Raw genomic sequence first — 25,631 nt, forward strand, 5'->3', positions numbered from 1 at the left:
TCTTAATGAGGTGGCTCCACCCTCTTCCACCAGTGGTAGAGGTGGAAATAAGTCCTTCTCTTTAAAAAACGAAAGCAAATGGGACAATTCGGCTAATAATGTTGGTGGCGGCTGTAAGCACCTTGGCTGTGACTCTAGCGGTGGTGATGATGGCGTGGGGGGAGTGGACACTCCCCCCACACCCCCTCCAGCAACAACAACTTGTGGACGGTGTTGCCACGGTAGCTCCTTTGAACGATATAGCCCTACCAGACAGGGGGGACTGGTCAGACAACCTTTAAAAGATATTGCCCGCCCCCCCGCAGCGCCGGCCGCCGCGCAGGTGCCCGCCGCCGCGGGCTTCTTTCAACAAAAAACGCGGGACAGGTGCGACCGTCGCCCTTTAAAAAAACAAATAAAAAAAAGGATACATTCCATTCTACCGCCTGAGATGCGGGTAGCTGTTGCTGGGCCCACTCGCCACAAAGCCACCACCACCACACCCCAAAATCCAAGTCTGGACAACTTAATAAATGTGTATTTTAAAATAGGGGAAATTCCCCACGTCAAAACATTATTGAACATGTTTGAACAAAACAGTCAACAGGTGGTATGGGATAGTCGCGGGAATTTATTAAAGCCTGTGCAAAATTTAAATATTTTAGATATAATTAAAACTATAGCCTTTACTAAGGGACAATTTAGGACGGGTGACAAGGCAGATGTAAGGATTTTACTGAAGGTGGCTGGTGTAGACCCATCCTTTATACGTAATTCTCGCGCCAGATCACAGTTAAAAGGGGGTAGGGGTATCCATAGGAGGCCCCATTGGGAACCGTATTGAAAAAAAACCTATATGAAGCACATCTTAAACGACTTTATATTCAGTTGTGTATCCACCATGGAGAGAGCTTCTACCCCCCCTGCGGCAGTAGAGGAGGGAGAAAAATCTCCCCTATTGAAGCGTTTGGTTGCTACTCAACGTTACTACAAGTTTGTCGAACACAAAAGTAGATTGATATATGCCTTATGGGATTGTTATGACCGTCTTGTGTTGAGTGCTCCCCCAGAACGGTTTTTTAAGTCATTTGGAGAAACGGTGAAAAGGTATGAGGAGTATTCATCTCAGGAGATCCAGACAGAGATTTGGCAGATGGAAAAATTAACCTTCCAACATCGTGATATGATTACAGCCTTTGAGTCTGGGCGGAGTGTCTATGGGCACATAAGGTGATCTCTACCCCACACCCCTTCACCCCTCTCCCCCCAGGTGGGTCACAGGTGTATTTAAAGGTCGCCCACCGCCGCTCCTGGAACACTATACTACAGTTGACGACGACGAGCTCCCCACACCCGCCCTCTCACCATGTCTCTGGCTTGTATCAAGACCGTCAGCGACGATATCACTGACTCCCACGCCTTTGGGGTGGGGGACGTCATCATCTACGATCTGGCAGCTGCTGTTGTGCGACCCTATGGACTGGCTTCCGTCATCTGGAAGACGTTCTCCTACGCCCGTGTGGAACGTGAAGGACTGGGTAATGCCAATAGGGCAATAATTCGTTGTCGGTCTACCCCGGGGGACATTGTTGTGAAGATAGCCCCTCTCCCCTCCGACGGACAAGATCTCATAGAGGAGCCCGTCCTTTACTTCAGGCCCACTTTTGTGGGGTTGATTTCTGCATTCGGGGCAGGAGCCCCCTTCGAGTCAAACCCAATAGCCCAGGAACAAGTGCAGACTTCCGCCGACACTCACTACGTCACTAATGTTACCCTGGATACCGCCAAGAATCGCAGATACTGGCTCAAGATGAGCCTAACAAAGGTGGGCAGTTTAATGGCGGCAACCCCAACCATGACTCGACTAGTGGTACCCTACGGCTTAGGGGCTTCCCGCGACGGTATTGTCAACTGGCACAAGGACATTGGACCCATGCTGCTGTCTCTTCATCAAGAACTCGCCAAAGTCAACAAAGAATTAGTCATCCTCAAACGACCTGCCGCTGTTACCCCATCAGTGGCACCCCTCCCGTTCGACGACCCAAGTGCTGATAATCTTACTATAACGCTCGACGCCGTGGTGGGAGAGGGTGGTACCACACCAAGAACCTCTTCTCGTTCTACTCCTCCAGCACCACCAGCCACACCCAGGAAGAAGAAACACTCTCAGGAATACGGCTCCACCTCCACCGCCACCTCTCCACCGCCCCCTACAACGTCAACCTCAGTTAAACGGAGGATTGAGCCACTCCTCGACTTTGAAACGGGGGCGAATCGCCGTATCGACTCCATCCTCGATGGAGAGTCGCAGGAAATATTCCTGTTATCCTCCCCCCCGAAAAAACAACGAAAGCTGTAACCACCACTCCAGTAAAGAAGATGAGGTAGTGGCAGCTACAGTAGCCCCGGCGGAAGCAGCAGTGGAGGTAGCAGCAGCCAGCAGTAGTAGTAGCGAGGGGGGAGTGGTTAATCACTATTCTTAAAAAATGTGTGGGAATCTTCACCTGTTGTAGTTCTTTAAGTAGTTTAATAAAATAAAATATAAGTTATGTTGTTTATTTTCTCCCTTCTTACAAAAACCCATCCCCTGTATATTGGCCTTTCAGTACATAACGGGACAATGGGGGAAGAACATTACATATATCTTACCAGTCTCGATCAAGGAGATATTTACAACAACACGAGTTCAGCATTTACAAACACCATCCCAACACTACATTTAAACCCTTCCATTAAACATGAAGTGGCTTTAGTCAACATACTCCTCCCCAGGCGAATTAATGCCATCATCAAAGATGAGGAGGACTCTGGTATAGATATCTATGCCACTTTTAAACGTGGAACTCTTTCTAAGAGTCCAGAACACCTCATATACACCTTCCACCCAAAAACCAACATATTATCAAGAAACATCAAATTCATTACAGACGTGGTTAGTCGACAAATAACCACCGACATGCAGCTTAGCTTTAGGGATGATTTCAAAATATACTTCTCAGATAAAGAACCAATCCTCACCTATGACCAATCTGTAGAGAGGGTATTACTAGCTTCAACTCTTAACAGTGGAAGTACTGGCTCATTAAATTCTCTCAGCTTTCAATTTAAACACAGAATAGCTAATGTACTTGGTTTTGACAGCAGTCGCAAATACACCATTTATCGAGCAAAAACAGATGACATTACGTCAGCCTCCAAGACTGTGGCCTTATCGCCCCCAGACATTGACGGGGGTTGTGACTATTTACTCATTTATAGTGACGTCATCGAGCCTGAACGATACGGAGGGCAGATTGTAAATATCTTAGATGCAATCAATTATCATGACTCATATTCTAGAGGGGCTCACCCTCTAGTGTACAAAACATTAAACACTAACACGTTGGAGAAAGTTAGCATTAAAATAACAGATCAGTTTGGTCGAATGGTTAGTTTTGAAGATGGGAGGTCGGTTACGGCGGTCTTACATATCCGCCCTAAGGTATAGCAACATATATATAAAGAAGTGTTTAGCCTCGACTTAGGTTATTATAGGAAGAGACCTCAGAATGCGAATACCGTTCCACCCACCCTCCCAGGGGGAGTTCGGGGAGATATTCGCACCTCCCCCTAGGAGACATGGGATGAGAGGGGGGGCGATGAATGACATACACACATTCCAAGCGCCTTATCTCAGATCTGGTGGAGGTTTCTTTGGGACCTTGGCTGGTATTGCTCGACGGGCCATACCATTTTTCATGAAAGCTGTAACACCTAGCGCCATCGATTTTGGGAAAAATGTCCTTGGTGATTTAAGCAGTGGTAAACGGGATGTAAAAAGTGCTCTGAGAACTCACGGTATTGATGCTCTTAAGAGTGTGGGAAAGAAATTGGTAATGGGAGGTAAAATTAAAAGACTCTCTAGGCGAAAAAATAAAAATAAAAAATGTAAACGAGGCCTTGGGTATAAAAATGATGTGTTTTCGCTAACGTAAGCAGTCATACTTCAACTTTCGGAGGGATCATGGGGGAGCCTAGCGGAGCTGGGGTCAAAATACCACTAGAATATTATAGTTCCAGTATTATTGACCAATTTCCTAGAAGTAACAGAATACGTAATGTGGAGAGTTCAATTGCCTCTACGCAGCAAATAGACGTTCTACCTGTCAACCTCCCCATTAATCAACGTTTGCGGGATAATTACTTAGAATTCCGCATCCCTGGAACCCAGGGCGCCTTCTTAGATCTAGCTAATATTGTTATAGATTTTAAGGTATCTTTAACGAAAGATGACGATACCACAAAATTGGAAGAGGATGACCATGTGGAATTTGTGAATGGGTTGTCAAATACCATGTTTAAAGGTGTTCAGGTGTTTTTAGGAGAGCAGGTAGTTGAAACAAATACTAATTTTAATTATTGGTCGTTTATTAAATTAATTACCTCCATGCCTCCATCAAAAATGTCTTCCTTGGGGAGAATTGGAGGCTTTCGTAGGGACTGGAGAGATGACGACGGTATAATCACTAATGAGTTTACAAATACTTATTTTACTGGAGCAACCGCCAAGGATAAAAAATTTATGGGTGATTTAAAAAGTAAAGGTTTGTCGATGTGTTTCCCCCTCCTATTGGATATATCATCCCTAGACCAATACATATTAGATAATATAGATATGCGACTAAGATTGGAGCTCTCCCCCCATGCCTGGGTCCTAAATACAAGCGTGGACGATGGCTCTAAGTATCGCCTGCATATGGATTATGCTAAGTTATGGGTGACGCGGGTGTTCCCCTACCCAAGTGCTTACCTGGCCTTAAACAGCTCACTGTTAGCATCCCTCGACCCCATAACCTATACTTTCAATAGAACCATTTCTAAAACATTTGTTCTAGCAGGGAATCAAACTAGTCTCTTAATTGATCAACCATGGGCGCAAGTAATTCCACACAAGATATACATGATAATCGTTCCAATGAATTATTTCGCCGGTCTTCACCAAGGTAATGGATTATATTTTGAAAATGCAAAGCTGAAAAGTATTGCTATGTATTTGAACAATAATGCAATTTACCGAATTGGTGGCGATTTCGATAACCATTATTCCCGCCTTTATTATGAAACTTTGAAGACATTAGGCTTAGAGCGTGATTCACTACTGGCCTATGACTCTTTTAATAAGGGAAGATCAATATTCGCCTTTGACTTAACCACCATTCAAACAAAAGATTCCCTCCCTGTGGAGAAATCTGGCAACTTGCGTATGGAGCTTGAATTTGGTGGGGGTGTTACATATAACAGGCTGGTTTTACTGTTTGGGGAAACGACCGGGGTACTATCCATCGATGGGCAGAGAACTGTTCTGTGTGACGTGCGAGCGTAAAAAAACACAATGAATTGTTATGATATAAATATTAATTTAAAAAATAATCTAGGGGATCGAACACTCTACCTAGGTTGTTATAATGCTGATGAGATAGAACATTTAAATATATCTTCAAGAAAACCTATTGTTTTCATAACTAATATTTTACCTTCAAATAGCAGAATCACTATGGGACATTGGGTAGGAATTTATGTTGATAAAGTTAATCATCGGATGTTTTTTTTTGATAGTTATGCAATATCGCCAGTTACTTACGGACGTCATTTTCAAGGATTTATTAAAACTAACAAAATAAGAAAGGTGTTTGGAATGCGCTACAGACTCCAGAGTGATTTTACTCTCGCCTGTGGACTGTATTGCGTCATGTTCGTTCATAGGGTGAGCCACCTGGGGTTGCCTTCAACAGTACACTACTTACATAATGTATTTTCAAGCATTACTTTAAAATTAAATGATAAACGAGCCCTTGCTTATGCAAGACGATATTTTCCTATGAAACATCATTGTGTTAGGACATTTTGTAGAGGTATAGGGGTTGGTTCTTATAGGTGGTGTAGAGAATATTTTTGTTAGCTAGGCAACCTACCTAACAAGGGGTGTAGCCTCCTATAAAAACCCCTCTCCCCCACCCACCCCCCTCAGAAGACTGTCTTCCTCCTACGAAATGGGAGGTGTCTCTCAAAAAACACCTGCGGGGAAGATTGAAGTCCTTGAAGGACCTGGTTAGTATTACCCTATCTTTCTGCTAATAGATTTATTTTATGTTTTATTTCCCTCAATAAAAAAAAGTTTGTATATCCTCTATTTCACCTCTTATGTTTTTCTCCAGTGCAGTTCTTGGGACCCGTCCACATTTGTAGAGTAGTAATTCTACGTGGGGGGTCTGCCCCAAACAAGATGCTGTTACGTAGTCTAATTGACGACGCCTGCTGTAGAGGACACAAGGCCGCTCCTGCAGGGGGAGAGGTATGTACTAGTTGTTCTTAGAGAAAAATATAATATTTTTCTAATAAAATATATAATTATATAAAAAACCTTTAATCACTATAAATTATTTCCCCCATCTCTTTCCAGAACACTTCCGATGAGAGAGAGGAGGAAACTCAGCCAAAAGGTGTCCACCCAACTCACCCCACCCCCCCAAGAGAGGGGGGGGATGGGGCTCAAGACCTTCCCCCACTCTTCACTGATGAGGAATCGTCACAATTCTACTCAGACGAGGATGGGGGTGTGGGATAGGGAGGGGAGGGGTAGAGCTGTAGTAAGTGAAATATGGCAAGAGCACTCTGTAAACTACAATTATTAACTAACATAATTACTTATACATTTTGTAGTTTTTACCTAATAAAGCATTTAATAAATTATTTGATGTTTTTTTTAACCTTTGGGGGGGGGGGGGGAGGATTTATAATTTAATACTCCTTAAATACTCCCATATAAGGGAGGGGCCATTCAGACTTGTTCGAATATATATATATATCCTTAATTAGTCCTATATATTTATAATGAGTGTAGTGTTTAAACGGAGATGACACAGTGTAAGTGACATGTGGTGGGGGCACACCGTAGACTACAATTTGAGGTGGGTCTATCTGTCACCCCGCTTCTGATTCCTTTTGTCCGATAAGTGGGCCTATCTGGCTCCCCGCCTCTGATTCCATTGTCTGATAAGTACCCCCCATTGTTTGTTAAGTGCGCCTATCTGGCACAGAATATACTACTTTACTCTTACTTTTTTAAGGATATCGGGGAAGGTATAACACTCTAGGGATTTGATAGAGTACCTATTGCACCTCTGCTGGTGCAGAGGTGCAGAATTTCCCCATTGAAAAATGGGGGAATTCTGCACATCCTGCCATGCCTTCTGGTCTCATGTGATATTATTTCTGTGTGCAGGTTTGGGACCAGCCCCTCTACTATTTTCCATTTGTAAATTATTATGTATTTCTCCCGCCTGCACTCAAGAGAATACAGATTTAGGCTCTTTAGTCGGTCCCAATAGTTTAGATGTTTTACTGAGTGGATTCTAGCAGTAAAGGTTTTCTGCACACTCTCCAGGTCAGCAATTTCTCCAGCTTTGAAAGGGGCTGTCTTTGTGCAGCAGTATTTCACTCTAGAGAGTACTAGTGTCCTGAAAAGTATCATCATTTGTATAGCATCTCTAGTATGAAAGGTTCTTGTTATCCAACCAGTCATTTTTCTAGCAGTTGTGACAGGTAGTTTATTGTGTTCTTTATATGTAAGTTCATCCTACATGAATACACCCAAATCCTTTACATTGCCCTTTCATTCTATGTTATGATTTGACTGCATTTTGTTCGTGGTTTCCATTTTTATATTTTAATTTTTTCTGTAGCGCATGAGCTGGAACTTATCTTCGTCAAACACCATATTATTTTCTGTAGCCCATAGAAAGACATAAGAACATAAGAACAAAGGTAACTGCAGAAGGCCTATTGGCCCATACGAGGCAGCTCCTATTCTATAACCACCCAATCCCACTCATATACTTGTCCAACCCGTGCTTGAAACAATCGAGGGACCCCACCTCCACAATGTTACGCGGCAATTGGTTCCACAAATCAACAACCCTGTTACTGAACCAGTATTTACCCAAGTCTTTCCTAAATCTAAACTTATCCAATTTATATCCATTGTTTCGTGTTCTGTCCTGTGTTGATACTTTTAATACCCTATTAATATCCCCCCGGTAACCTGATTTACATCTGGTTGGAGGTTTCCTGTGTCCTCTATGTTGTCTAATCTAATAAAAATCCTAGTGTAATCTACAAAAGATGATACAGTACTATAGGTTGTCCTTGTCAATGTCTGATATGAGAATGAGAAAAAGTACTGGAGCAACCCTGGAAAACTGAGCTCTTCACGGTTGATGGACCGGATTTGATTTTGTTGAATATTACACATTGGGTTCTACTAGTCAGGAAATTGTAGATCCATGTGCCTATTTTTCCGGTAATTCCTTTTGAACGCATTTTATGTGCAATAACACCATGGTCACATTTGTCGAAGGTTTTTGCGAAATCTGTGTAAATTACATCAGCATTTTTCCTTCTATGACATCTAGTGCCATGTCATAGTGGTTCAGCAATTGTGATAGGCAAGAGTGCCCTGTTCTGAAACCATGTTGTCCAGGAATATGGAAATGCTGTGATTCCATGTATTTTGTGATCTTATTTTTTAGCACTCTCAAAGATTTATATGGTGTGTGATGTTAGTGCTATCAGTCCATAATTTTTTGCCTCTGCCTTATTTCCTCCTTTATGAAGTGGTTCTATCTCTGCTATTTTTAGTATGTCAGGGATAATGCTAGTATCTAGGCTTTGTCCCCAAAGAATGTGAAAGGCCTGCGATAGTGTTTTTTTACAGTCCTTGATGAATATGGAGTTCCAAGAATCAGGACCTGGTGCAGAGAGCATAGGCATACTGTCTATGGCTTCTTCAAAATCCAGTGGGGATAGGGTGACATCTGATATATGATTTAATGTTGGTATCATAGACATGAAAAATTCATTTGGGTTATCAATCTTTAGTTTGTGTAGTGTCTCGCTGAAAACAGAGTCGTACTTGTTCCTCAGTATTTCGCTCATTTCTTTGTTGTCATCTGTAAAAGTTCCATCTCCTTTTCGCAGGGGCCCTCCAGTATTTTCCACTTGTATATTATTTGATATCTCTCTCGTCTCCTTTCTAGTGAGTACATTTGGAGAGCTTTGAGACGATCCCAATAATTTAGGTGCTTTATCGTGTCTATGTATGCCATATACCAGTATATATGTTTTCTGTTTTCCCTTTATTTCAGCAATCTCTCCTGCTTTGAAGGGGAAAGTGAGTACTGAGCAGTACTCAAGACAGGGCAGCACAAGTGATTTGAATAGTATAACCATTGTGATGGGCTCTCTGGATTTGAAAGTTCTGTTGCTTGGAGCGGCCCACAGACCCACATATCTAGCACAGCCCTATTGGTCCAGCACTTCAGTGTTCTCTGATATGGCACCTCTACTCCTCATTGGCTCTATTCTGCATTTCCCTCCATTTCTTTCGCTCCAGTTTGTTGTTGTTGGTTCTGTGCAAATTTGTGACCTGGCCTTCAAGTATCTTCCATGTATATATTATTTGACACCTCTCTCATCTCCTTTCCAAAGAGTACATTTTGAAAGCTTAGATACGGTCCCAATAATTTAGATGTTTATCGTGTCTATGCTTGCTGTATATGTTCAATATGTTCCTTTTAATTCAGAGATCTCTCCTGCTCTGAAAGTGGAAGCGAGTTTCAAGCAATACTAAAGATGGGACAGTACCAGTGATTGAAACAGTATTAGCATTGCTGTGGAGTCTCTGGATTTGAACGTGCTCATAATCCAACCTATCATTTTCCTGGCAACCGCTATACTCTCTGTTATGTTCACTAAATGTAAGGTTGTCAGACTTCATAATTCCCAGATCTTTTATGTATTACAATACGATACAATACAATACAATACAATTTTATTTAGGTAAGGTACATACATACAATAAATTTTTACAAGGATTGGTTGACTTATAGGTAAAGCTAGTACATACAATGCCTAAAGCCACTATTACGCAAAGCGTTTCGGGCATGATAAACTTAAATGACAAACGTAATACTAATTGAGCATAATGAGTAGAATGAAAACAAGAAATGAAAACAAAGATGAAAAAGCAGGACAAATACAATTATGTCGACAAACAGCGCTCTTTAAAGAAAAACAGACATTGGTTGACAATAGAAGGGTAAGGTAGGTTACAGGGAATTTATTAGGTATAGCTTCGTTTTTAACTTAAACTGGTTGAGAGAGGTACAGTCTTTAACATGGTTGGGAAGGTCATTCCACATTCTGGGCCCCTTGATTTGTATTGCTTTCCTTTTTTTGAGTAGGTTCGGTTGTGTCTTGTACCCTGTGTTTTAAGTTCCTCATTTCCACCATACCTAAGTACTGTAACTGGAACTTGTCACCGTTAAACATGTAATTTTCAGTTGCCCAATCGAAGACTTTATTAGTATTTGCCTGCAGTTTTTCAGTGTCTTTTATGGTGAAAATTTTCATTCTGATTTTTTTATCATCTGCAAAGGGTTATCTTGTGTACCTTACCTTGTGTTGGTTTCAGGGCTTAGCCTCCCCACGGCCCGATCATCACCCAGGCCTCCACATTGCTTGACTGGTCAACCAGGATGTTGGACGCGGCTGTTTGCAGCCTGACGTATGAGTCACAGCCTGGTTGATCAGGTATCCTTTGGATATGTTTATCGAGTTCTCTCTTGAACACTGTGAGAGGTCAGCCAGTTATACCCCTTTTGTGTAGTGTAAGCGTTTTGAACAGTCTCGGGCCTCCAATGTTGATAGTTCTCTCTCAGGGTACCTGTTGCACCTCTGTTTTTCAATGGGGGGTATTCTGCACATCCTGCCATGCTTCCTAGTCTCATGCGATGTTATTTCTGTGTGCAGGTTTGGGACCAGCCCCTCTATTATTTTCCATGTGTAAATTTTTATGTACCTCTCCCACCTGCGCTCAAGAGAATACAGATTTAGGCATTTTAGTCGGTCCCAATAGTTTAGATGTTTTACTGAGTAGATTCTAGCAGTAAAGGATCTCTGCATGCTCTCTAGGTCAGCAATTTCTCCAGCTTTGAAAGGGGCTGTCATTGTGCAGCAGTATTCTACTGTAGAGAGCACTAGTATCTTGAAGAATATCATCATTGGTATAGCATCTCTAGTTTGAAAAGTTTTTGTTATTCAACCTGTCGTTTTTCTTGCAGTTGTGATGGCTACTTTATTGTGTTCTTTAAATGTAAGGTCTTCCAACATGAGTACATCCAAATCTTTTACATTGCTTTTTCGTTCTATGTTATGATTTGGCTGCATTTTGTATGTGGTTTCTGCATATATATAATTTCATTTCTTTTGTAGCACAAGAGCTGGAACTTATCATCATTAAATTCCATATATTTTTTCTGTAGTCCATTGAAAGACGTGATTTACGTGTGATTGGAGGTTTGCTGTGTTCTCTATGTTGTTTACTCTCATAAAAATCATAGTGCCATGTGCAAAGGATGAGACAGTGTTATAGATTGTATCCTAGTCCATGTCTGATATGAGGATGAGAAAATGTACTGAAGCAAGCACAGTACCCTGGAAGACTGACCTGGGAGAGGGAGACACGGTTGATGGTCTGGATTTTATTTTGTTGACTATTACACATTGGGTTCTGTTAGTCGGGAAATTGTAGATCCATCTGTCTATTTTTCTGGTAATTCCTTTTGCACCCATTTTGTGTGCAAATAGCACCATTGTCACATTTGTCGAAGGCTTTTGCGAAATCTTTGTAAATTACATCAGCGTTTTGCTTGTCTTCCATGCCATCTAATGCCATGTCATAGTGGTCCAGTAATTGTGATAGGCAAGAGCGCTCTGTTTTAAAACCATGTTGTCCAGGGTTATGGAGATGCTGTGATTCCATGTGTTTTGTGATCTTATTTCTTAGCACTCTCTCAAAGATTTTTTATGTTGAGTGATGTCAGTGCTATCGGTCTGTAATTCTTTTCCTCTGCCTTATTTCCTCCTTTATGGAGTGGTGCTTTGTCTGCTGATTTTAGTAGGTCATGGATAATGCCAGTATCTTGGCTTTGCCTCCAAAGAATGTGAAGGACCTGCGACAGTGTTTTTTACAGTTCTTGATGAATATGGAGTTCCAAGAATCAGGGCCTGGTGAAAAGTGCATAGGCATACTGTCTATGGCTTCTTCAAAATCCAGTAGGAGATAGGGTGACATAAGATATATGATTTGATGTTGGCATCACATCCGTGAAAAATTTATTTGGGTTATCAATCTTTAGTGTGTTTAGTGGCTCATTTCAAACAGTCATACTGATTCCTCAGTATTTTGCTCATTTCTTTTTTGTCATCTGTGAAAGTTCTATCTCTGTCGCAAGGGCCTGATACTAGATGTCATGTTTGATGACACGACACAATAGGATACAGGGTGATATGAAGCTGTGACTAGTATTTTTGTCCATATCCGAGATTAGAATGGGAAATAGCAGCGGTGCAATGATTGTGCCCTGGGGGTACAGAACTTTTCACTGCACTTGGGCTTGATCTTATTTGATCGACTATCACACTCTGCATTCTGTTTGACAAAGTTGAAATTCCAATGCCTCACTTTACCCGTTATTCCCATTGATTTCATTTTATGGGCTATCACTCCCATTTTATGCTCCATGGTCACATTTGTAGAATGCCTTTGCAAAGTCTGTGTACACAACATCTGCATTTTGCTTTTCTTCTAAGGCTTCTGTTATTATGTCACAGTAGTTGAGTAACTGTGACAAACAGGATCTTCCCACTCTAAATCCATGTTGTCCTGGGTTGTGTAGGTCATTATTTTCCATCAAACTAAAAATTTGATTCCTAATTACTCTCACAAAAACTTTCAACTTGTATTATGTGTGAAGTTAGTGCAATTGGTCTATAATTTTTAGCCAAAGCTTTACTACCTTCCTTGTGCAGAGGAGCTATATATGCTGATTTAAGTGCTGCTGGTATCTCCCCTGTATCCAGGCTTTTATTTTCATATTATATTGAGTACTCATGCTACTGGTACTTTATATTTCTTTATGAATATTGAATTCCGCGAGTCTGGACCAGGGGCTGAGTGCACGGGCATGTTGTCAATTTATCTTTCAAAGTCTTCCAAGTTCATATTAATACCAGTTATTAGGTATTAAGTTACAGTGCATACAACATGTAGATACTTATATATAATATGTGTATATAGTGTAATAACACTGCAAACAGTATTGTTGGGGGAAAAGTTTAGTGCATGTGACCTTGAATGAGTGAGGGAGCTGCCAGCTGACTGTGTGTATAGCGACGACTCTTAGTGCCTGAACTAGCTATATCAGCTTAGCTGTACAGTTGTGGTGAACAAAGCATATACATACCTATATATAACGTCTGTATACAGTGCAATAACACCACAAACGGTATTGTTGGGGGATAAAGTTTAGTGCGTGTGAACTTGAATGAGTGCGGGGGGCAGCCGCCAGCTAACTGTGTGTGTAGCGGCGACTCTTAGTGCCTGAACTAACTATACCAGCTTAGTTGTACAGTTGTGAACAAAACATGTAAATTCTTATATATAACGTCTGTATATTGTGAATAAAATATAAAACAGGATGGTGGGAGGAAAAGGTGGGCGAGTGAGGCTTTGTTGAGGGAGTGGCAACGAGTGGCTGGCTGGTGTGTGGCTGTCACTCCTCATTGCTTTTCGACTCTCAATACCAACTTAGTGGTTCGTTATGGTGACCAAAACATGCAGATACTTATATATAACCTGTGTATAGAGTGTAATAGCAGCAAACTATTTGTTTATTGTTTTATGAACAAAATAATTCTATCACTAATATGCACACCATACTTTTGAGTATAGTGATTATTCACCACCTTTATTATATAAATATATTACAATACACACTATTGAATAATACTACAGTTCTGCAAAAAACTAAGAAAAAATCAATCAGAGACATTGAAATAATTAAGTGATAATATCTTTGTGGTATCTCTGGCCTGTCAGCGCGGGTGACGCTGACCGGCTCTGACGACTGCTGTCAACACCCACTTTTTGCCAGACTTCCTCGGTCAATTCCGCCCAAAATATGTCACCTACGATTTTTTTTCCCGTGCTCAGGGAACACAAATTAACATTTTTAGAAGACGAAATAATTTTTTAGAATTTTTTTCCCGCGCACGGGGGTGTAAATGTCCTCAGGATCCCTTAGCAGTGGAAGGGTTAAAGACAGTCGTGTCTGTTTATGCATTTCCGTTATTTTTTCCTTTGTGCAGTCGTCTGCGTTCTCCTTTTAGTGTGGTCCTCTTTCTGACCCTCCTCACAGGCATGTGCTTCAAGCAGATCTAGTATACTTCAGCTGTCAGTTGAGCTATTCCTTGTAATTACCGAAGTGTAATTATGTAAGTGTAGTTACAGGATGAGAGCGCTTGTGGTGTCCTGTATTCCCAGCACTCTTTGTCACATAACGCTTTAATGATACTGATGGTCTTGGCCTCCACCACTTTCTCACTTAACTTGTTCCAACCGTCTACCACTCTGTTTGCGAAAGTGAGTTTTCTTATATTTCTTTGGCATCTTTGTTTAGTTAGTTTAAATCTATGACTTCTTGTTCTTGAAGTTCCAGTTCTCAGGAAATCTTCCCTCTCGATTTTATCAATTCCTGCTACTATTTTGTACGTAGTGATCATATCACCTTTTTTTCTTCTGTCTTCAAGTTTTGGCATATTTAATGCCTCTAACCTCTCCTCGTAGCTCTTGCCCTTTAGTTCTGGGAGCCACTTAGTAGCATGTCTTTGTACCTTTTCCAGTTTGTTAATGTGCTTCTTAAGATATGGGCATCACACAACCGCTGCATACTCTAGCTTTGGCCTAACAAAAGTCGTGAACAATTTCTTTAGAATTTTGCCATCCATGTATTTAAAAGCAATTCTGAAGTTAGAAAGTGTGGCATAGGCTCCTCGCACAACATTCTTTATGTGGTCCTAAGGTGATAGTTTTCTATCTAGAACCACCCCTAGATTTCTTTCCTTATCAGAATTCTTTAAAGATTTCTCACATAATATATAGGTTGTGTGGGGTCTATGTTCTCCTATTCCACATTCCATAACATGGCATTTATTTACATTAAATTCCATTTCCCAAGTGGTGCTACATATACTTATTTTGTCCAGGTCTTCTTGAAGGGCATGAAAATCATCTAAGTTTCTTATCCTTCCTATTATCTTAGCATCATCAGCAAACATGTTCATATAATTCTGTATACCAACTGATAGATAATTTATGTAGACAATGAACATCACTGGTGCAAGAACAGAACCCTGTTGTACTCCACTTGTGACATTTCTCCATTCCGATACTTTCCCTCTGATTACTGCCCTCAATTTTCTATCAGTCAGAAAATCTTTCATCCATGTTAGAAGCGTACCTGTCACCTCTCCAATATTTTCCAGTTTCCAGAACAACCTCTTGTGTGGAACTCTGTCAAAAGCCTTTTTTTAGTCCAGATAGATGTCAACCCAACCATCTCTTTCCTGTAAAATCTCTGTTGCTTGATCATAGAAACTGAGTAAATTCGATACACAGGATCTTCCAGATCGAAAACCATACTGTCTGTCTGATATTATATCATTTCTCTCTAGGTGTTCTGCTCATTTAGTTTTTATTTTTTTTCCAATATTTTCACTGTTACACTTGTCAATGATACAGGTCTTTAATTGAGGGGGTCTTCCCTGCTGCCACTTTTGTAGATTGGAACTATGTTAGCCTTTTTCCACACGTCTGCTATGACTCCTGTACACAGGGATGCCTGAAAGATCAGGTGAAGTAGAATGCTGAGCTCAGATGCACATTCTCTCATAACCCATGGTGAAACTCCATCTGGACCAACTGCTTTGTTCTTACTTAGCTCCTTTAGCATATTTTCCACTTCATCTGTACACACCTCTATACGCTCTATGTTGTTCTCTGGAATTCTTATTGTGTCTGGTTCTCTGAAGATCTCATTTTATATAAACACACTTTGGAACTTTTTATTTAATGTTTCACACATTTCCTTTTCATTTTCCGTGTATCTGTCCCTCATTTTCAACCTCTGAATATTATCATTTACCTGCAGCTTGCTTTTAATGAATTTATAGAAAAGTCCTGGATCTGATTTACATATGACTGTTATACCGTTCTCAAAGTTCCTCTCTGCCTCTCTCCTTACTGACGTGTAGTTGTTTCTTGCATCTTTGTATCGCTGGTTTGTATGGGGGGTTTGGCTTCTTTCTATAATGATTCCATGCGTGTGTCTTTTGATCTCTGGCCCTCCCGCAATTTCTGTTGAACCAACCCTGTTTCCTAGGTCTGCATGTCTGTTTTGGTATGAATGTTTGTGTGCCATCATTATATATTGTGCAAAATTTGGCATACATCTCATTTACTTCCTTGTCTAGCAAGAAGTCTGTCAATTATATCCAAGAAAAAAAATTCTAAGTTCCCCATAGCGTCCTCTCTTGAAATCAAGTTTAATAAGTGTTTCACTCTACCCATTCTCTATTGGATTATATCACATAGCATATTAAATGTCCAAGAGGACGTGATCACTCTTTCTCAAGGGAGGAAGGTACTGGATGTTAAATACCTCTTCTTTTTTTCTAGTGAATTCTAGATCCAGTACTGACGGAACATCCCCTTCCCTCATTCTTGTGGCCTGCTTGACGTGTTGATACACGAATGTCTTCAAGATGAGGTTTACAAATCTGCTTGTCCAAATGTCCTGTTCTTGCCTTGTTGGCCTCCCAGTCTATTGCCTTAAAGTTGAAGTCCCCCAGTACCAACAATCAGGATTTATCTTTGTCTGCTCTTACCATAATCTCTCTCATGACCATTATGAGGCCCTCTTGTTTGTCATCCAGTTCTTCCTTTGTCCATGTGTTGTGTGCTGGTGGGCTGTAGACATTTAAAATTATCTGCTTATCATCTTGATTCCAGAGCTGCAATGCCATTATGTCAATATCTCGAGTGTTTTCAAATATTAACTCTCTTACCTTCAGGTGTCCTTTCACCAGCACAGCCACTCCTCCCCGCTTCCTAGGTTTCCTGTCACGTCTCCAAACTGAGTAGTCCCTTGGGAATACAACCTCATTTAAAATATTTTCTTCAAGTTTCGTCTCTGTTAATGTGATAATACCTGTGACTTTGAGCTGAATTATATCCTTGAACTCCAATATTTTTTATCTCACTCTGTCTATGTTGGTATATATTATTTTCAGGAATATGTTCCTCTTCCCTTTGTTCTTTACACCCCTTCCTCTAATGATTTTGTTGCTTTGTCTTTATGTACCATTTCACAAGCTTTACAGTCCCTGAAACTTTGTAGAAAAAAGAATTCCTTTCTTCTTCATTTCTATCCCCATTCAGACGTTTCGCTTCAATAAGGTTCACTTTCAGCTTTTCTCTGTCCTCTTTTGAGAGGTCTTGTCTTATTGACCAAAGTTTGTCATCCTCGTCACATTGCAACTTTCTGGTATTCCGAAGCACTTCTGTCATATACTTCACTCCATTAAATTTCACCCTTAAGGGGCAGTTCTTGTCTTTCTCATATTTTCCTATCCTCCTAAAATCACTCAGACTATATATAGTCCCTGTGTGGGAGTTTTGTCACGTAGGATGATCTCCTAATGAATGTTTCCCAGGTCCATATTTATTCCCAGTCGATCCTCTTATTGTTGAAATTGAATTGATTGAATAACCCTTCTCACTTGTTGGTTCTCTTGGACTTACTGCTGTTATTAATGTTAGTTTGCACTTCAATGAGCTTATAGTCTGAGTGTGTAGAATCTGAGATTGTAATGTGTCTGATTTGTCTGGTGAGTAATGGTTATGGCGTCAGTGTAGCCAAACGTTTTGCTGTGTTTTAAATGATTTTTAATTAAAAACAGTCTGTTCAGGGTGTGCTAGAGGTACACTTTACTTCTCATTTGACTTTTACACTAGAATATGAGCTCATTTGGACATTGTCAAGTTGAGTGTTTATTTACCATAACTGTTGTTGTTGTCTACCTTACATGGTAGAAGCTGGTGAGTTGTGAAGTTCATGTACATTATTATGTGTTAGACCAGAGACCAAATAAATCTTTTGGGTGTAATTTGATATATTTGTTAAGGACATATGCCCAAAGTGCCCAAAGCCCATGCTTTGGGCACACTATACTGTAGTGTAAGTTTGCCTCGGGTGATAAATAACTGTGATCGTCATTACCCAGTTTCAGGGGATGGGCGGGGTTTCAGGCCATTCTCCAAAGGTTTCACAACGTCAAGAAAACAGTCAATTTAAAGTAGTCTCTCATACCCTACCAGAGGCTCCAAAACATAAAATGGGACAGTACGTCACTTTTTCGAGCCCTTTAATTTTCTAGTACATTTTTTGGCCTTGTGTGATGCATAAGAGCGAAAAGTGACGTTCTTTACTGGAGGACAGGTTGGGTATTTACTCAGAGTAGAGAGAATATTATAGAGAATCTTTTTTTTCTTTTTTTACTTGACAGGTACACCACTTGAATATGGCGTTGCTTGTGTGGCTGTGGTGGCGAAGTGATCTAGCCACAGTGGTGCGATCCATCGTGGCTGTACTGATTTACGTCCTGGATGATCCCAGACGCGCCTTAGCCAGACCTCAGCACACGCCTTAGCCCAGACACAAGTTAAAACCCCTCATTACGGCCTTTGTAGATTTGTTCATTGGATGTATCATGCTATTGTGATTTCTGTATCATAAGTGATGTTCTTTTCCTTAGGAATGTATTCCATGATTTGTACAGATAAAGGTTTGATTGAAAACAGTTGTGTACCTCAACATGTCTTGATAATAAACAATAAAATTATATGTGTGTTTAAAAACTTATTATTGCTGTGAAGTTTCATAATTTCTGGAGTACAGTATCCACTCAATTTAACAGCCTATATGGGGGCTGTACCCAGGTCGTTATTTCCGGGGCTCCGATATTTCCAAAGTTGGTGAAGTGTCGGTAATATTTTGAGTAACATTCAGGTAAGATGTATTTTATATAACTAAAATGAAATAAAGTTCATTGTGTAATTGCATTCCAAGTTAGTTCCTGTGTTAGGGCATATGTCACAGGTTACAATTAGTAATTCCTTCATATGAAAAGTTGGATAACACAAGTGGACAGGTGGATCACTAAACATGTGAACCATATTAACCAAACACCTCCTTCACCGCTACTCTTCCCTCACCACCGCTCTTCCCTCACTACCACCACCCTCCCTCTCACTGCTTCTATCTCCCCCCTCCCCACCGGTCCAGCTCATTGCTGCCGTGAAGGGGCTTGGTGGGCGGCTGTCGGAGTGTGATGCTCCTTGGGGCAGTCCCCCTGTACTTTTGTAGCCTTGTGCTCCTGCTGCCGTCCTCACTAATTTTACTGGATGCCTTTTCCTTTTGTTTCGTTTTTCTCCCCCCCCCCCTCCCTCTTCTCCTTTCTTGTTGTCATTTCCTGCTGACCTTGTGCCTGTTTTGATCATTCTTTTGGCCTTCTTTTGTTTTGATGCCCAGGTGTTTGAGGAGGCATACCCTTGCACCCGTAGAACTGTAGTACCCAACGTCTCGAGCGAGGGGAACCTTTTATTGTCAATCCCCCTTTCGTCACTGAAACCGATCTTGATGGACTGACGGTTCTTAAGGTGGCGTTTGTGGGGCGTATACTCACGATGCACCCCTAGGGGGCCCCGGCTTGATCGGCGATAGCTTCTTGTTGGGTGTCCTGCCTCTAATATTGGCTCCATGGTGGGTGTGGGGGCCCTCATTCGTGAATGAAAGTGTTTTTTTCGTATCCATGTTGATGAATGTTCCTCTTGTACCCTCTCAGGCTCGTGGGGTGGGTGACCAAGCCCCCGAGTCGGACTGTATTGGAAGACCGGGCTCTGTAGCCCCCGCTGCGTTGGGCCCCGGCCTTGCTCCTCCTTTGACCCTCCTGACTACTCCCTTCGGCTCCCCCTCCCTACTCTGTAGTTGGGTCGAGCCACAAGCCCCCAGTGGTGACTACCTCGTCCCCTGGCAAGGCTCAGTCTCTCGTTGTGACTACTGCGCCTTTTAACCCTTCTCTCTCTAGGGGTTGTTATAAAATGTTGGCCCCCAATAAAAATATAAACCAGTAATAATGATAGTGGCTTCCTGAAAATGTCAGTCTAGAGGTTGATCATTGATCTCCTACACAGGAAAAATGGTTACTCCTTTAACACTAACTTACTTATTTATTAACCCCTTAACAACCCCCCATATACATTAAATAACAATAACAATAATTACTATCTTACGTTAAAAGCCTTGGTCCACCTAGGCAGGATACAAGGTTTTACAATTAGCACAAGCTAGGGTAAAGTCTACTAGTGAAGAACTTGAAGCTTGAGGCAGCTTAGGGTAGTGAGACCACGTTGTGTACCCTAACACAACACAACACTTAGGGGTACCCAAAACACTGGCAAATACTACCCCAAGATCTACACAAGTCTTACAATTCCAGAGTAGGCACGATTATACCCAAAGTACTTATCTTAGTGGTTACAGGAACTTAAGGTAAGGGAAAGAAGGAGGAGGAAGGGTAGAGGGGTGCAGAGCAACACAGAGATGTTGAAACCATGAACGCCAGCCAGAGAAGGAAGCCAGCATCGATGCTCAGCTTTCTCCAGCTCACTCGCTGCCGGCCGACTACTCGGCTAATCGTACCGCAGCCCTATATCCAAGTTTACTCAGATCCACTTTACTAATACTTTTTAATCATTTGTAAACATAGTTGGTGCCTATTTTATTAATTAATAATCAACCACAAGCTCTGTCTTTAAATGCTCTATGAGAAACAAGAATCGTCTTATGTCTGGCAGGGAAGATACAAACAGACACACATCGACAAGCGCGTCAAATAATATAAAGTAGTTTATTTAGCTCAATTTGACCTCTGGTTTCTAACTGAGGAACTCAGGGTCGTAACAGGGGTTCTCAATGCCGTCCTTGACACAGCCGCACTCACTCGATCCCTTCCCGTTCTGATGCATATCACACCTTGTTTGGTCCCGCTCTGTGGGCCAAATACTTGAATCTCCTCCCTCTTGATTCTGCGCCTCCTGACGATTTTTTCCTTCATAAGCACCTCGTTGATTCTGTAGATGCCTCTGTCACCTTCAACCCAACCCGTCTCAGTACACATGTCGTTGCTGCTCCTTCTCAGGATGCGGCCTCCCACTTGGCTGCTTTATCCTGCCTTGGCGAGACCCCTGTTCGGGTCGCCAAGAACGCTCGGTTGAATGCCAGTGTTGGCACTATTCTCCTCCCGCCCCATGTTGCAACAGGTGTTCGGAATTTGCAGGACTGCCACGATGACATTCAGCATATCCTTGAGGCCCAGGGCCATTCTATCCTCCAGGTAGATACGTTTACTCGTCCCCTCGTGGTTGTCACCGTCAGCCCCTTGGGGTTGTGAAGATTACTTTTGATGGTAGGACCCTTCGACCCTCCGTTATTCTTGATGGTGCCAGGTGCTCCGTCCATTCCCTCTCCTCGGCTCTGTAATAAGTGCTGGAGGTTTGGGCATGGTGCCCCCCACTGCTCTGGAACTCTCTCTCTCTGTCCTTTGTGTGTAAGTCGGAGTGCACTTCTTCCCAGGCTCGCTGCCTCATTTGCGGTGAGGCCCACCCTACCTTCTCCCATGCATGTATACATTACAAGCTTGAGGCAGCCATCCTCAACTTGAAGCACCGGGAGCGTTTATCTTTTCCTGAGGCGAGACTCCAGGTTCGCCGGCTCCCGCCTTATGCTAATATCTCTTATGCTTGCGTGTTGCACTCTTCCTCTCCTCGTCCTTCTCACCTTCCTCAGACTCACAACCCTTTCCGGGCCTTGGACCCTGATACGCCTACTGCCCCCTCCTCTGTTCCTTTGGGTTCTGTCCCAAAGGATCCCCCTCCTGGCCCTCTGTCTGGGATTCCCCTTCTTTCTGCCCGGTCTGTCATGTCTCCTGTGTCTTCTTCCTCGTCCCCCTCCGATCCTCCTTCCCATCCTTCTCCTCCGTTTATTGGCTCTCCCCACCGCCTGTCAGTGTGGGCTGATGTCCATCGCTCTCCCAACGGCTGTCGTGTGTGCTCTCGTTCAATTTCTCCTGTTGAGACGCTGGAATCCATTGCCCAGTACGTGGTTGCTGGGACACCGGTCTCTTTAACTCAGAAGCATAAGCCTGGCTCCTCTCCTTCCTCTTCCCCGGCGGGTAAGAAGGCTTCGCTTTCTTCCTCGGCCCCTACTGCTGGCTCACTTGCTCCTTCCCCTCCCATTTCGGTGGTTGCGCCCCCTGTTCCTGCCATGGAGGTTTCTTTAGCCCCCGCTTCCCTCTCGGTTGCTGCCATTGCTGGGGTGTGCTCCCCTCTTTCTACTCCCCCTCTTCTTGCTGCTGTCCTTGACTGCTTCTCTCGGTTGTCTCCTCCTCCTCCAGACCCCGCCCGTCCACCTCTGGTCTGTTCTCCCGCTTCCTTCCCTCTGTCTTTGCTCAGTTTACCCATGCCCCCTAACCCTGACTTTGCTGACCCTGATCCCGACCCTGATCTTCTTTAAAGTGCTATGTTCCTCATTCGCCTTTGTTTTTTCCTTGTTCTCTGTTGTTGTCCTTTCTCTTCTCGTCGATGTCTATTCTTTTTTTTCTTTTTTTTTTTTGAGATATATACAAGAGTTGTTACATTCTTGTACATTCTCTCCATTCTTCAATGGAACGTTTGAGGTTATTACGCCAATTTCCTTGAACTCCAACTAATGATTTCGCGGTTTTCGCCCCTTTGTGTCTGTCTCCAGGAGCCGATGCTTGGTGCTCCTCCTGGTCGTTTTCGTGGCTATTCCTTTCTCTCCTCCCCCCCAGCTGTTGCTGGGGCTCCTAACTCTTCTGCTCTCTTGATTCGCTCTGATGTTCCCTTTGTTCCTTTACTTTTTCCTTTGCCTCTCCATTGTTCTGCTGCTCGTATCTTTGTGGGGAAATGGTACACCGTTTTTTCCATTTATCTCACCCCCCCCGAGTGTCCCGCTTTCTCTTCCTGATCTGAAACACCTCCTGGACTCCTTGCCGGAGCCTGTGCTCCTGCTGGGTGATTTCAATTGTCGTCATTCTCTTTGGGGTGACGTTCTGACGAATACCCGAGGTTGCCTTCTTGAGCCGTTTATCCTCCCTTCTTCCCTGTCTCTTCTGAATTCTGGTGAGCCCACGCATTTGGACTCTCAGACTCGCACCCTTTTCTGTCTTGATTTTTCTCTTTGCTTGTCTTCTCTTTACTTAGATTTCACGTGGCAGGTTCTTGATGACTTCCATGGCAGTGACCATTTCCCCATCCTTGTTACCTTTTTCACTTTTCACCCTCCCCTCTCCCTCCCTAGGTGGCAGTTTGCTAAGGTGGACTGGAACCTATTTACCCTCAGTGCTGCTCTCTCTGACCTCTCCCTTCTGCCTCACCCTCGCTCTCTCTATTTGTTTAATTAGTAAATAGGAAACTATGAAACATGGTAATGATTAATAATGTATAGTAATATATGAAAATTAACATATTTTGGCATAAATATTTTACAACTAAGATTAAAATTTTTAATACACTATGGGTGAGAGACTTGGCAACCATCGCCTGGTTAGCAGTCCTATCCTTCCCTCTGCCTCCCTCACCACCACCACCAACACTTCCTCACCACTACCACTAATACTCCCTCACCGCCACCAAACACTCCCTCACCACCACCACTAACACACCCTCACCACCACCAACACTCCCTCACCACCACCAACACTCCCTCACCACCAACACTCCCTCACCACCACCAAACACTCCCTCACCACCTCCACCAACACTCTCCCACCCACACCACCACCAACACTCTCCCTGCCTCTCCCCCTCAATGCCTCCCTCCATCAATCACTGCCTCCCATCCCTCCTTCAATGCCTTGGAGGTCGGTGGCCTGTTGCCATCTGAGGGCCCACCGATACCAAAACAAACCCAATACCGACCTTCGGTAATATCGACTGCCAGACCGGTATATGAGGCTCCAGATACCGGTCGTTATTACCAGCAAAAGAGGCCATTAAATTGAGTGGATACTGTACAAGACGACTGGTATTGCCCCCTTTAAGTACTATGTTATATGTGTTGTTATTTGTAAGTAGGTATTATGTAGTAAGCAAGTAGGGAGCTTGATGGCTCAGTGGACAGCACTTCGGATTCGTAGTCTTGAGGTTCCAGGTTTGATCACCGGTGGAAGCGGAAATAAATGGGCAGAATTTATTTAACCTAAATGCCTCTGTTACCTTGCAGTAAATAGGTACCTGGGAATTAGATAGCTGCTATGGGGCTGCCTCCTGGGGATGTGTAACAAAACGGAGACCTGGTCGAGAACTGGGCCGCGGGGACGCTAAGCCCTGAAATCATCTCAATATAGGTACTGATATATTAAATCTTTGATCAGTACTGTAATTTTTTGCTTAACACTGTCTCAAGCAATGTTAAATTATATTTGACTAATTGTGCAGCCCATCCTTCTATTTTGGTGGTATTGATAGTAACGAGGAGGACCATAGTATATATACCCACGTACAACAAAATTAGAAAGTAGAAATCCGAACTATTTAGCTAGACAAACCGGAAAATTATTTTACTTGTGTTGCTTTGACAAACTAAACTAACCTATCCTTCGTAGGCCTAATACACAACATGAGGCCTAATGAAGTACATGTGCATGCTATACTAGACCTAAGTTTGCTTTTTTGCTTCATTTAAACTTAAAAGAATTCCTTACTAGTCAGTATACTACTATCTAAAAGCTAAGTATGTACGAATTCTGACTATTGACTATTGTCACAATAGTTACTATGTAAACAGGAGGATGGGTCGAGTGTTGACTAGTTATTTAACAAACTTCCTGGAGTAGTACAGTATTCTCAAGAGGTAGGGAGGGAGAGAAGTATTAGGCGAAAGTGCCAAGCCATTACGACTATATAGCTCTTGGAAGAGGGGTCAGGATAAGGATTAGGGATGGGACGGGGGAAGGAAGGGTGCCCAACCACTGGGAAGGGGTCAGGATAAGGATTTGGGGGTTCTACAAATTCAAATTTGTGCAGCATGCACCTGGTGAGAGACAATGGATAATGTATTCCAACTAAGGATCAAAACACCCTTGAAGTCAGGTAAAAAAATGAGAATGTAAAACCACAAACTAAATTTAAAACACATTCAGGTCACACACAACAAATGGGAAAACCAATAATTCTGCAATATAAATGATTTGGGAGTAATTATGTAGGAAGGCTCACTATAAAAGAACACAATATAGTGGCAGTTACAATTGCAAGAAAAATGACAGGCTGTATAACAAGAGCATTACAAACAAATGCCACACCAATTATGGTACTTTTTAAGGCACGTGTGTTGATAGTATCTTAATATTGTTGACAGAATATTATTGCACACTAATGACTCGACTCCAAGCTGGAGATACTGTTGTAGTGAGTAAATCTTATACTCGCTCCATTATCTCATAATCTTAATGGCATAACTAATTAGCACTAACTACAAAAGCTATAATCCTATCCCTATTTACAGGTAACAGTTCTCCAATCTTATTGAAGGGTGGTGAGGTGTAGTCACAGAATATAGGAAGCGATATGA

At 42.4% G+C, this 25,631-nt stretch overlaps 1 protein-coding gene and 1 long non-coding RNA gene across 2 annotated transcripts in view; both read left to right on the top strand.

The window, feature by feature from the left end:
* The window catches only part of LOC123765941 (tripartite motif-containing protein 5-like), a 335,145-nt gene that overhangs the window by 192,462 nt on the left and 117,052 nt on the right, over positions 1–25,631 (top strand). The window lies entirely within an intron of this gene.
* LOC138371966 (uncharacterized) lies at positions 5,384–6,692 on the top strand. The gene is made up of 3 exons (XR_011230592.1): positions 5,384–6,066; positions 6,174–6,310; positions 6,419–6,692. It is a non-coding gene; the product is annotated as an uncharacterized lncRNA (long non-coding RNA).

This window comes from Procambarus clarkii, chromosome 37 (assembly GCF_040958095.1).
Source record: "Procambarus clarkii isolate CNS0578487 chromosome 37, FALCON_Pclarkii_2.0, whole genome shotgun sequence".
In the NCBI taxonomy this organism is placed as follows: domain Eukaryota; kingdom Metazoa; phylum Arthropoda; class Malacostraca; order Decapoda; family Cambaridae; genus Procambarus; species Procambarus clarkii.